The sequence below is a fragment of the Leuresthes tenuis genome, unplaced genomic scaffold (assembly GCF_036924035.1).
Source record: "Leuresthes tenuis unplaced genomic scaffold, fLeuTen1.0.hap1 SCAF_18, whole genome shotgun sequence".
Classification (NCBI taxonomy): domain Eukaryota; kingdom Metazoa; phylum Chordata; class Actinopteri; order Atheriniformes; family Atherinopsidae; genus Leuresthes; species Leuresthes tenuis.
The window spans coordinates 29948495-29960664 of NW_027325372.1; the positions used below are offsets into that span (position 1 = coordinate 29948495).

Consider the following 12170-nt stretch of genomic DNA (forward strand, 5'->3'; position numbering starts at 1 on the left):
TTAAAGAATCTGTTATCCACAGGCAGGTCTTAACTAGTATGGCACGGGTCCAGCCTGTCTCATCTTTTTTGGAAGGTCCAGCGCTCGGCCGTAACCCTTCTGTCTGTTTGGACTCTCACATACATTCGGTTAATCATAGAAAAACGAGAACAAAACTTTTTAGCCCCTTAAATTCATAAAACAGACATGGTGCAGTTATTTCCATTCTAGAAAATAAGAGTAATCACCACCATTTCTATAAATTCTGGATATTCTAACAATCTGAATCTTTTTTAAATGTTCGATGAAGCCCTTTGCTGTTCTGTTTAGAGACTCAGCTGATCATAAACCAAGTTTTGCTCTTGAACCAAGCTTCTAAACTCTTCACCTTTTTCATTTCTCAGTTAGTATTCACTTTAAAACTGATTAAAAGAAAAATCAAATGAATGCCTATCAACAAATGTGGGATCTAAACTCTAGTGCTTCCTCTAAAATAATTTCCTTTCTCAATTCAGAAATGTGTGTGTGTAAGTCACAACACCCGTGACACCAAAACGGCTTTCTTTTCTCTCTTTTCTCTACACTCTGCACTGTGAGCACACACAACAAATCAGAAAGGCTTTTTTCTCTCTTTTCTACATTATGGACTGTGGGGACACAAAACCGCTCTCTCTTTTTTTTTTTTTTTGATTGTGTGCCAGGGCGTTGTCTCACGTATTAGATTATGCTTAAGATACGAATGGGTTTATCAGTCACATCAGAATCCATACATACTGATCCTCCCGTAATAAAATGGTCGGATCTTATCAAACACACTTTGTTTCTTGTGACAAGTCAGCGAAACAGCGTATACACGTCAAGACACTGAATCAAGTTTGCCACAAGAACTCATAAGTTTGGCAGTATTGCTCTGCCGTCAGCAATCATACACCCATTTTATTTTCATGAGACATGTGCAGGCACCTGTTCATCTACTGTTCTATCACTATGAATTAGTTTATCTATTATCAATAAGGATACTTCTACAACTACTATCAAAGTATGTTCGGACTTCTTATGTTGTCAGTTGCTATATATGAATAAGTGGGTTGCTACTGAAAAGCATTAAGCATGTCACACAGCCCAAACATATAACATTTCAGGACACACCACACAGTTAACAACCACAGTGAAGCGTGTCAAAGCCCAAACATGTAACATTCAACAGGACACTTACACAACACATTCAAATCAAACAGTCAGACAACATACAAGAACCTATACCCCAGCCGGCATTGCTCCCTGCCTATTTTCCTACAACTCACTATGTGTGCGCACACCTTTATTCACAAACTCTTCAACTTATACTCTTTTACAGAAGCTGCTACAGCTCGATTGGCCAAATACCCTTAGATCCTATTTCGGTGAATTTGACATCTGCCTTGCATGTAACAGATTAGCGGTTTAGCAGTTTTAATTTAGTTTGAGTGAAGGAATTCATTTTATAGCAAAATCCGAAATCGTGAAGAACTCATGGAAGTAAGCTTATTCTCGGATTCCTGAATCTTTAGATTTGCTCTTTCTTTTACTGCAAAGTACAACGTTGAGCAGCACTAATGAGTTGTTTCTATTTTTGGCAGGCTTTACCTTTGCGGATGAAGCCCTTTCTGTCTGTGCAAAAGAAATCTTGTTACTGTGCAGAGTGACTTCTCTGAGTAGAGTCGCCTTACTTGTTGCGACTGTGCCGATGTTCGAAGCTGGAGTGCAAAGTTGTTGCTTGAATGGTGCTCGCTGGAGCGTGCGATAGTGTAAAGTTATACCATTTAAAAGGGCTGAAGAGTGCTCAGTGCAGCGGGTGGGCGGAGGTGCGGAATGCGAAGTAGACTTTAACACGGCTCTGGGAGCGAGCCGAGTGCGGGCTAACCAGGAGAATTGCTTGAAAGAAACGCGACACCGAATGAGCGGTCAGAACAAAGCCTCAATACGGTATTCCTGTGGTGTTTTTATAAAATGCGGTGAAAAAAAAGGTGTGAATGCCCCATAGAAAACTAAAAGGTGGAGCGGAAGTGTTCGGCTGCAAGAAGGTGTGAATGTCTGACTACATTTGGTGAAAAGCAGGTGAAGCAAGGTCTGAATGCCCAACCTTACATCATCAAAAGCGAGATCAGAGGTTTTTGGCCGCAAGAAGGCCATAGTTTGCCAAAAGCGGGTAAGGTGCGAATGACCGACTAAATATCAACAAAAGTGGGGGCGGAGGTCTTCGGATGCAAGTGGGTGTGAATATCCCACCATACAAGTATGGTGGAGAGGAAGCTGTGAATGGCCGACCATAGTTTGCAAAAAGCGGGTAAGAAAAGGTTCGAATGCCCGAACATACACCATCAAAAGAGGGAGCGGAGGTGTTCCGCTGTAAGACGGTGTGAATGTCCGACCATAGTTGGTAAAAAGTGGGTATGAAAAGGTTCGAATGCCCAAATTCGGCTGAAAAAAACTGTGTTCGGCTGCAAAAAGGTGTGAATGTTTGACAAAAAGTTTGTAAAAAGCGGGTAAGACAAGGTGCGAATGCTTGACAATGTATGATCAAAAGCGGGAGCGGAGGTGTTCAGCTGCAAGAAGGTCTAAATGTCCATCATTAATTGCTAGAAAACATGAAGGAAAATTTTCGAAAATCAATCCGCACATGATCATAAGTGGGAGAGGAGGTGTTCAGCTGCAAGAAGGTGTGACTGTCCTACCATAATTGCTGAAAAATGTGTTAGAAACGGTAAGAATGCCGGACCATACATCATCAAAAGCTAGAGAGGTGGTGTTCGGCTGCAAGTAGGTGTGAATGTCTGACTAAAGTTCAAATATATTAACAAAAGCGGGAGGAGAGGTCTTCGGATGAGTGGTTGAGAATTTCCAACCATAATCTATAAAATGCGGTGAAAAAAAAGGTGTGATAGAAACCTAAAAGGTGGAGCGGAAGTGTTCGGCTGCAAGAAGGTGTGAATGTCCGTCTATAGTTGGTGAAAAGCAGGAAAAGCAAGGTCTTAATGCCCAATCTTACATCATCAAAAGCGAGATCAGAGGTGTTTGGCTGCAAGAAAACGGGTAAGGTGTGAATGACCGACTAAATATCAACAAAAGTGGGGGCGGAGGTCTTCGGATGCAAGTGGGTGTGAATATCCCACCATACAAGTATGGTGGAGAGGAAGCTGTGAATGGCCGACCATAGTTTGCAAAATGCGGGTGAGAAAAGGTGCGAATGTCCAACCATACATGATCAAAACAGGGAGCGGAGGTGTTTGGCTGCGACAAGGTGTGAATGTCCACCCATAATTAATGAAAAGCGGGCAACAAGTAGGTTCGAATGCCCAACTATACATCAACAAAAGCAGGAGTGGATGTGTTTGGCTACAAGAAGGTTTGAATGTCCGAGCATAGTTGGTAAAAAGTGGGTAAGAAAAGGTTTGAATGCCCGACAATGTATGATCAAAAGAGGGAGTGGAGGTTTTCGGCTACAAGAAGGTTTGAATGTCCGACCATAGTTTGTAAAAAGCGGGTAAGAAAAGGTGCGAATCCCCGAACATACACCATCAAAAGAGGGAGCGGAGGTGTTCCGCTGTAAGATGGTGCCAATGTCCGACCATAGTTGGTAAAAAGCGGGTAAGAAAAGGTTAAAATACCCGACTGTACATAATCAATAGTGGGAGCGGAGTTTTTCGGCTACAAGAAGGTGTGAAAGTCCAACCATGGTTTGTAAAACGCGGGTAAGACAAGGTTCGAATGCCCGACAATGTATGATCAAAAGAGGGAGCGGAGGTGTTCAGCCACAAGAAGGTTTGAATGTCTGACCATAGTTTGTAAAAGGCGGGTAAGAAAAGGTTCGAATGCCCGACAATGTATGATCAAAAGAGGGAGCGGAGGTGTTCGGCTGCAAGGTCTGAATTTCCAACCATAATTTGTAAACACCGTTGAAGAAAAGCCTCGAAAGCCCGACTATACACCATCAAAGCGGGAGCAGAGGTGTTCAGCTGCAAGAAGGTCTGAATGTCCATCAATAATTACTGGAAAAGGGGTAAGAAAAGGTGTGAATGCCCAACTATACATCATCAAAAGCAGAAGTGGATGTGTTTGGCCACAAGAAGGTTTGAATGTCCGACCATAGTTTGTAAAAGGCGGGTAAGAAAAGGTTCGAATGCCCGAAGATACACAATCAAAAGAGGGAGCGGAGGTGTTTCGCTGCAAGAAGGTGTGAAAGTCCGAGCATAGTTTGTAAAAAGTGGGTAAGAAAAGGTTCGAATGCCAGAACATACACCATCAAAAGAGGGAGCGGAGGTGTTCCGCTGTAAGAAGGTGTGAATGTCCGACCATAGTTGGTAAAAAGCGGGTAAGAAAAGGTTAAAATACCCGACTCTACACAATCAATAGCGGGAGCGAAGTTGTTCGGCTAAAAGAAGGTGTGAAAGTCCGACCATGGTTTGTAAAAAGCGGGTAAGAAAAGGTTCGAATGCCAAAATATACACCATCAAAAGCGGAAGCCGAGGTGTTCGGCTGCAAGTAGGTGTGAATGTCAGATCATAATTTGCAAAAAGCTGATGAGAAAGGTGTGAATGACCGACAATAATTGCTGAAAAATGTGTTAGAAAAGGTAAGAATGCCGGACCATTCATCATCAAAAGCGGGAGAAGAGGTGTTCGGCTGTAAGAAGCTGAGAATGTCCAGCCATAATTACTCAAAAACGGGTAAGAAAAGGTAGTATTGCCAGACCATAAATTATCAAAACAGGGAGCGGAGGTGTTCCGCTGTAAGAAGGTGTGAATGTCCGACCATAATTGGTAAAAAGCGGGTAAGAAAAGGTTAAAATACCCGACTCTACACAATCAATAGCGGTAGCGGAGTTGTTTGGCTACTAAAAGGTGTGAAAGTCCGACCATGGTTTGTAAAAAGCGGGTAAGAAAAGGTGTGAATGCCGGACAATGTATGATCAAAAGAGGGAACGGAGGTTTTCGGCTGCAAGAAGGTCTGAATGTCCAACCATAATTTGTAAAAACCGGGGAAGAAAAGGCTCGAAAGCCCGACTATACACAATCAAAAGCGGGAGCAGAGGTGTTCAGCTGCAAGAAGGTCTCAATGTCCATCAATAATTGCTAAAAAACATGAAAGAAAATTTTCGAATATCAAACCGCACATGATCATATGCGAGAGAGTAGGTGTTCAGCTGCAAGAAGGTGTGATTGTCCACCCATAATTCCTGAAAAATGGGTAAAAAAAGGTGCGAATGCCCAACCATACATCATCAAAAGCCGGTGTGAATGTCAGATCATAATTTGCAAAAACCTGATGAGAAATGGTGAGAATGCCCGACTATACACCATCAAATGCGGGAGCGGAGGTGTTCGGCTGTGAGTAGGTGTGAATGTCCGACCATACTTGCTGAAAAATATGACAAAGCAGTTTTCACTTGGTTCTAGTGAAGGAATTCATTTTATATCAAAATCCGAAATTGTGTAGAACTCGTGGAAATAAGTTTATTCTCGGATTCCTAAAGGTTTAGTGTTGTTCTTTGGTATACTGCAAAGTAATACTTTCTATTTTGTTGAAACCGATTCAGACATGGATAAATATCAAGGACAAAGCAGTTTTAACTTGGTTTGAGTGAAGGAATTCAATTTTATATCAAAATCCGAAAATATTCTCGGATTCCTGAAAAGGTTTAGAGTTGTTCTTTCCTATCCTGCAAAGTACAACGTTCTTTTTTTGTTTAAAGCTATTTAGACATGGATAAATATGAAAGACAAAGCAGTTCCTTCTGTGGGTACAGTAGCTCCCGGAATATGGTGACTGCGGGCCCTGAGCCTGGTGAACATAAGGCCCTCCTGCCCTGTGTTGGGTCCCAGGTTGCGGGGATGCCTATTGCAGCCAGTCTCTGGCTGCCCTCTCCGGGGTGGGAGGGACCAGGCGGATGAATTAATTATTCTGCTAGTTTATATATTTTAAACATAAACAATAAACATTTATAAAACTTCCCTTGGCAAGGCAAATCTGTTTGGCATAAAAGGTATGCAGACTACAATTCTGCTGCCATAATGCACAACTCTGGATTTTGATATAAAATGAATTCCTTCACTCAAACCAAGTTAAAACTGCTTTGTCCTTCATATTTATCCATGTCATAATAGCTTTAAAGAAAAAAAGAACGTTGTACTTTGCAGGATAGGAAAGAACAACACTAAACCTTTAGGAATCCGAGAATAATCTTATTTTCACGAGTTCTACACAATTTCGGATTTTGATATAAAATTAATTCCTTCACTCAAACCAAGTTAAAACTGCTTTGTCCTTCATATTTATCCAAGTCTAAATAGCTTTAAACAAAAAAAGAACGTTGTACTTTGCAGGATAGGAAAGAACAACTCTAAATCTTTTCAGGAATCCGAGAATAAGCGTCGATTGACGAGTTCTACACAATTTCGGATTTTGATATAAAATGAATTCCTTCACTCAAACCAAGTTAAAACTGCTTTTTCCTTCATATTTATCCATGTCTGAATAGGTTTCAACAAAAAAGAAAGTATTACTTTGCAGTATACCAAAGAACAACACTAAACCTTTAGGAATCCGAGAATAATCTTCTTGTCACCAGTTCTACACAATTTCGGATTTTGATATAAAATGAATTCCTTCACTCAAACCAAGTTAAAACTGCTTTGTCCTTCATATTTACCCATGTCTAAATAGCTTTAAACAAAAAAGAACGTAGTACTTTGCAGGATAGGAAAGAATAACACTAATTTTTTTCAGGAATCCGAGAATAAGCTTCTTTTCATGAGTTCTACACAATTCCGGATTTTGATATAAAATGAATTCCTTCACTCAAACCAAGTTAAAACTGCTTTGTCCTTAATATTTATCCATGTCTGAATAGGTTTCAACAAAAAAGAAAGTATTACTTTGCAGTATACCAAAGAACAACACTAAACCTTTAGTAATCCGAGAATAAGCTTCTTTTCACCAGTTCTACACAATTTCGGATTTTGATATAAAATGAATTCCTTCACTCAAACCAAGTTAAAACTGCTTTGTCCTTCATATTTATCCATGTCTGAATCGGTTTCAACAAAAAAGAAAGTATTACTTTGCAGTATACCAAAGAACAACACTAAACCTTTAGAAATCCGAGAATAAACTTATTTCCACGAGTTCTACACAATTTCGGATTTTGATATAAAATGAATTCCTTCACTCAAACCAAGTGAAAACTGCTTTGTCATATTTTTCAGCAAGTATGGTCGGACATTCACACCTACTCACAGCCGAACACCTCCGCTCCCGCATTTGATGGTGTATAGTCGGGCATTCTCACCATTTCTCATCAGGTTTTTACAAATTATGATCTGACATTCACACCTGCTTTTGATGTTGTATGGTTGGGCATTCGCACCTTTTTTTACCCATTTTTGAGGAATTATGGGTGGACATTCACACCTTCTTGCAGCTGAACACCTCCGTTCCCTCTTTTGATCATACATTGTCCAGCAATTGCACCTTTTCTTACCCGCTTTTTACAAACCATGGTCGGACTTTCACACCTTCTTACAGCGGAACACCTCCGCTACTTCTTTTGATGGTGTATGTTCTGGCATTCGAACCTTTTCTTACCCACTTTTTACAAACTATGCTTGGACATTCACACCTTCTTGCAGCGAAACACCTCCGCTCCCTCTTTTGATTATGTATGTTCGGGCATTCGAACCTTTTCTTACCCGCCTTTTAGAAACTATGGTCGGACATTCAAACCTTCTTGTGGCCGAACACATCCACTTCTGCTTGTGATGATGTATAGTTGGGCATTCACACCTTTTCTTACCCGCTTTTTACAAACCATGGTCGGACTTTCACACCTTTTAGTAGCCAAACAACTCCGCTACCGCTATTGATTGTGTACAGTCAGGTATTTTAACCTTTTCTTACCCGCTTTTTACCAATTATGGTCGGACATTCACACCTTCTTACAGCGGAACACCTCCGCTCCCTGTTTTGATCATTTATGGTCTGGCAATACTACCTTTTCTTACCCGTTTTTGAGTAATTGTGGCTGGACATTCACAGCTTCTTGCAGCCGAACACCTCTTCTCCCGCTTTTGATGATGAATGGTCCGGCATTCTTACCTTTTCTAACACATTTTTCAGCAATTATTGTCGGTCATTCACACCTTTCTCATCAGCTTTTTGCAAATTATGATCTGACATTCACACCTACTTGCAGCCGAACACCTCGGCTTCCGCTTTTGATGGTGTATATTTTGGCATTCAAACCTTTTCTTACCCGCTTTTTACAAACCATGGTCGGAATTTCACAACTTCTTTTAGCCGAACAACTCCGCTCCCGCTATTGATTGTGTAGAGTCGGGTATTTTAACCTTTTCTTACCCGCTTTTTACCAACTATGGTCGGACATTCACACCTTCTTACAGCGGAACACCTCCGTTCCCCCTTTTGATGGTGTATGTTCTGGCATTCGAACCTTTTCTTACCCACTTTTTACAAACTATGCTCGGACATTCACACCTTCTTGCAGCGAAACACCTCCGCTCCCTCTTTTGATTGTGTATGTTCGGGCATTCGAACCTTTTCTTACCCGCCTTTTACAAACTATGGTCGGATATTCAAACCTTCTTGTGGCCGAACACATCCACTTCTGCTTTTGATGATGTATAGTTGGGCATTCACACCTTTTCTTACCCATTTTTCAGTAATTATTGGTGGACATTCAGACCTTCTTGCAGCTGAACACCTCCGCTCCCGCTTTTGATGGTGTATAGTCGGGCTTTCGAGGCTTTTCTTCAACGGTGTTTACAAATTATGGTTGGAAATTTAGACCTTGCAGCCGAACAACTCTGCTACCTCTTTTGATCATACATTGTCGGGCATTCACACCTTGTCTTACCCGCGTTTTACAAACCATGGTCGGACTTTCACACCTTCTTGTAGCCGAACAACTCCGCTCCCGCTATTGATTGTGTACAGTCGGGTTTTTTAACCTTTTCTTACCCGCTTTTTACCAACTATGGTCGGACATTCGCAGCATCTTACAGCGGAACACCTCCGCTCCCTCTTTTGATGGTGTATGTTCGGGCATTCGAACTTTTTCTTATCCACTTTTTACAAACTATGGTCGGACATTCAAACCTTCTTATAGCAGAACACATCCAGTTCTTCTTTTGATGATGTATGGTTGGGCATTCGCACCTTTTCTTACCCATTTTTCAGGAATTATGGGTGGACATTCACACCTACTTGCAGTCGAACAGCTCTGCTCCCACTTTTGATTATGTTTGGTTGGATATTCGAACCTTTTCTTAACTGCTTTTTACCAACTATGGTCGGACGTTCACACCTTCTTTCAGCGTAACACCTCCGCTTCCGCTTTTGATGGTATATATTCGGGCATTCGCACCTTTTCTTACCCGCTTTTTACCAACTATGGTCGGACATTCAAACCTTCTTGTAGCCGAAAACCTCCACTCCCTCTTTAGATAATACTTTGTCGGGCAGTCGCACCTTTTCTTACCCGCTTTTTACAAACTATGCTCGGACATTCAAACCTTCTTGTAGCCAAACACATCCACTCCTGCTTTTGTTGATGTATGGTTGGGCATTCGAACCTACTTGTTGCCCGCTTTTTATTAATTATGGGTGGACATTCACACCTTGTCGCAGCCAAACACCTCCGCTCCCTGTTTTGATCATGTATGGTTGGACATTCGCACCTTTTCTCACCCGCTTTTTGCAAACTATGGTCGGCCATTCACAGCTTCCTCTCCACCATACTTTTATGATATTTAGTCGGTCATTCGCACCTTACCCGCTTTTGGCAAACTATGGCCTTCTTGCAGCCAAAAACCTCTGATCTCGCTTTTGATGATGTAAGGTTGGGCATTCAGACCTTGCTTCACCTGCTTTACACCAAATATAGTCGGACATTCACACCTTCTTGCAGCCGAACACTTCCGCTCCACCTTTTAGTTTTCCATGGGGCATTCACACCTTTATTTTCACCGCATTTTATAAAAACACCACAGGAACACCGTATTGAGGCTTTGTTCTGACCGCTCATTCGGTGTCGCGTTTCTTTCAAGCAATTATGCTGGTTAGCCCGCACTCGGCTCGCTCCCAGAGCCGTGTTAAAGTCTGCTTCGCATTCACTCTCTTTTCTCAGCAGACTAAAAGAAAGTTTCATCTTGGGCTCCCTGAAGTTTCCATCCTGCACCGCTGTTTGCTTTTTCACAAGAGCAGAGGAGAGCGCACCGTTCCCAGCGGCACTGCAGTACCGGGTCGATGCTTGGAGTGAACGGAGCAAGCTCCTTTTTCAACTCCTATTGATAAAAATCAATTTAATATGTAGTCCTTGCATAGACATATCACATATTAAACTGATAAGTACAGATACTACACTTGATCTTAGCCAAAAGGCCAAGAAGCGATATCTGTCCACTGGTTCACGTCCGAGGGCCCTTCCTGGCACAATGCGCACTTGTAGCGGTGTTCTTTTTATGGCCATAGTGTCACTTTGCACCTCCACCCACCCGCTGCACTGAGCACTCTTCAACCCTTTTAAATGGTATAACTTTACACTACCGCACGCTCCAGCGAGCACCATTCAAGCAACATCGGCACAGTCGCAACAAGTAAGGCGACTCTACTCAGAGAAGTCACTCTGCACAGTAACAAGATTTCTTTTGCACGGACAGAAAGGGCTTCACCCGCAAAGGTAAAGCCTGCCAAAAATAGAAACAATTCATTAGTGCTGCTCTCCACGGAAGTCTTTAGTAAAAGGCGAAAGACTTGTACATTATGAAGAGAAACCAGAGTACGATTATCCATCACTGCGGGAGCAGGGCATCAGGCTAGTTGGCATAGCCACCTTCCCCATGGTGAGCTTTGCTTGGTTGAGACGCTTGCTCCCCCCCCTTGCTCCTCGGCTGACCAAGTAGGAACAATCGGGCCCTATTCGATGGCTGCCTTGTCTTTTACTCTGTGCAAAAGACAAGGCAGCCACAAACAACACGGGAACACCGTATTGAGGCTTTGTTCTGACCGCTCATTCGGTGTCGCGTTTCTTTCAAGCAATTCTCCCGGTTAGCCCGCACTCAGCTCGCTCCCAGAGCCGTGTTAAAGTCTGCTTTGCATTCACTCTCTTTTCTCAGCAGATTAAAAGAAAGTTTCATCTTGGGCTCCCTGAAACTTCCATCCTGCACCGCTGTTTGCTTTTTCACAAGAGCAGAGGAGAGCGCACCGTTCCCAGCGGCACTGCAGTACCGGGTCGATGCTTGGAGTGAACGGAGCAAGCTCAGACATTAAACTGATAAGAACAGATACTACACTTGATCTTAGCCAAAAGGCCGAGAAGCGATAACTGTCCACTGGTTCACGTCCGAGGGCCCTTCCTGGCACAATGCGCACTTGTAGCGGTGTTCTTTTTATGGCCATAGTGTCACTTTGCACCTCCGCCCACCCGCTGCACTGAGCACTCTTCAGCCCTTTTAAATGGTAGAACTTTACACTACCGCACGCTCCAGCGAGCACCATTCAAGCAACAACTTTGCACTCCAGCTTCGAACATCGGCACAGTCGCAACAAGTAAGGCGACTCTACTCAGAGAAGTCACTCTGCACAGTAACAAGATTTCTTTTGCACAGACAGAAAGGGCTTCATCCGCAAAGGTAAAGCCTGCCAAAAATAGAAACAACTCATTAGTGCTGCTCAACGTTGTACTTTGCAGTAAAAGAAAGAGCAAATCTAAAGATTCAGGAATCCGAGAATAAGCTTACTTCCATGAGTTCTTCACGATTTCGGATTTTGCTATAAAATGAATTCCTTCACTCAAACTAAATTAAAACTGCTAAACCGCTAATCTGTTACATGCAAGGCAGATGTCAAATTCACCGAAATAGGATCTAAGGGTATTTGGCCAATCGAGCTGTAGCAGCTTCGGTAAAAGAGTATAAGTTGAAGATTTTGTGAATAAAGGTGTGCGCACACATAGTGAGTTGTAGGAAAATAGGCAGGGAGCAATGCCGGCTGGGGTATAGGTTCTTGTATGTTGTCTGACTGTTTGATTTGAATGTGTTGTGTAAGTGTCCTGTTGAATGTTACATGTTTGGGCTTTGACACGCTTCACTGTGGTTGTTAACTGTGTGGTGTGTCCTGAAATGTTATATGTTTGG

At 42.5% G+C, this 12170-nt stretch overlaps 2 non-coding genes and 1 pseudogene across 2 annotated transcripts; all 3 read right to left on the bottom strand.

Moving 5' to 3' along the window:
- Nucleotides 1-10240: 10240 nt before the first annotated feature.
- On the bottom strand, nt 10241-10428 carry LOC140275967 (U2 spliceosomal RNA). Its single transcript, XR_011908664.1, has one exon. It is a non-coding gene; the product is annotated as a U2 spliceosomal RNA (small nuclear RNA).
- Nucleotides 10429-10703: 275 nt separating this feature from the next.
- On the bottom strand, nt 10704-10817 carry LOC140276412 (U5 spliceosomal RNA). The gene has a single exon (XR_011909008.1). It is a non-coding gene; the product is annotated as a U5 spliceosomal RNA (small nuclear RNA).
- A 411-nt stretch (nt 10818-11228) lies between these two features.
- Nucleotides 11229-11357, bottom strand: LOC140276251 (U2 spliceosomal RNA; annotated as a pseudogene).
- Between the last annotated feature and the right edge of the window lie 813 nt (nt 11358-12170).